The sequence below is a fragment of the Oryza glaberrima genome, chromosome 6, assembly GCF_000147395.1.
Source record: "Oryza glaberrima chromosome 6, OglaRS2, whole genome shotgun sequence".
NCBI classification, from domain to species: domain Eukaryota; kingdom Viridiplantae; phylum Streptophyta; class Magnoliopsida; order Poales; family Poaceae; genus Oryza; species Oryza glaberrima.
This window is the reverse complement of record NC_068331.1, coordinates 109,195-110,769: the sequence shown is the minus strand read 5'-3', so window position 1 is coordinate 110,769 and position 1,575 is coordinate 109,195. Positions and strand designations below refer to the sequence as shown.

Sequence of the window (1,575 nt, the reverse complement as noted above, 5' to 3'; positions counted from 1 at the left end):
GTACAAGTTAATAACTAAGTGTAATACCACAAATTAATCAGTCAAAGCAGAAAACTAAAAGGAATCAAATTAAATTTTAATCGGCTAAAGCCATACTTCGTCCAAAAGTACATTTAACTGCTCATAAGTGAACATGGAAAATAATTTATTCAAATACTAGATTATTTATCATGCCTAAATATAATTTTTCTAGAATTTTCCTCCTCTGTTCAAGCCTCCTAAAAATTCAATGTAGCTTTCTAATAGCCCATCTTTGTTTAATTTCTGAGAGCAATCTACCCATTATTTTTGAGTGCAACCAAAGAAAATGGAATCTAGGTGTAATCATCTACCTGCAGTAAAATCAACACTAATTAATTTGCTCCACACATTAAATTATGGAGTTACAAATTTAGAGGAGAAAATAATTCCGAAAATTATTCTAAAAATCAAGTTTACCCATGTTTCTACCCAGACCTCTCACCCTAGCCTAGTTTGCTTCGCCCTGGACCCACCTGGCAGCCCCTCCAGCTCGCCTTTCCTCTGTCCCTCATCTTCAGCCGATCAAGAAACAGCCGAGAGGGAGAGAACGAGAGCCGACCGAGCCTGGACGCGTCGACGCGTGGTGACGACGCCTTCAAGTCGCTGAGTCATGCCTCCATCTCCTCCAGACCGCGTCGCCCAGCCACACTCACCATCCCAGAGCCGAAGAAGCCGAGGGAGAGGTCCTCAGCCTCTCCGTCATCCTCAACCTCGCCACCGGTCGTAGTGACGACGACCTTCGCCATCTCCGTTTGAGTCAAGGTCAGCTCCATCTCTTTCGCGTTCCCTTATCTCCACACAATGCCGAACCATTTCTCTTTTGACTACCTCCCGTTTTGTGCATCACAGCCACCGGAACGCGACCACGCCGAAAACGCCCTGGAGCACACACCGGAGCGCCGCCGCTTCAACCATCGTCGTCGTCCGGCCATTCTCGACCACCTCGGAGCAAGCCGCTGCGCCATCATTATCGCCTCGACTTCCTCTACAAGACACCTCAAGAATCACCATCGGAGACACTAGGAGCATGGAGAACATGCCCCTTTTTCCTCAGCGCCGATCTGAACCTGCCACCGTCGCTACTGCCGAATCCATCCTCTCCGGTGAGCCATTGTTCGATTCCATGCGCATACACCATCTCCTAGACCTCACAACCCTCGTGCATGCTTGCTTGAAGCAGCTCATTGTCCCGTTCGAGCCGTCGTCGTTCACCCAAGGAGGAGCGCCGTCGCCGGGCCGTTCCACAAGTCACCGCTGCCGCCAAGACCTCAACAACCCTAGCTAGACCCACGGTGAGCACCCTAGAGCCCCGCAACATCTCTTGCATGCAACACTTTACACTAAATCAAGTTAGGAATACACATGCACGTGCACCCGAGAACCACTGCCGCTTGCGCCGCTGCCACCATCAATTCCGGCCACCAAAGCTCGCAAGAAGACCACCTATAGCTTCGTCATGAATTCCTCTACATTTTCTCTTTGTACCCCGACACAATCCGAGCCACCATTCGTCGCTGGCGAGCTCGAGAACGAGCTCAGCCATGGTTAGCTCAG

The 1,575-nt window shown here is 49.9% G+C and overlaps 1 pseudogene; it reads left to right on the top strand.

The window, feature by feature from the left end:
* Positions 1-307: 307 nt before the first annotated feature.
* LOC127777786 (uncharacterized) lies at positions 308-1,302 on the top strand (annotated as a pseudogene).
* Positions 1,303-1,575: the final 273 nt, after the last annotated feature.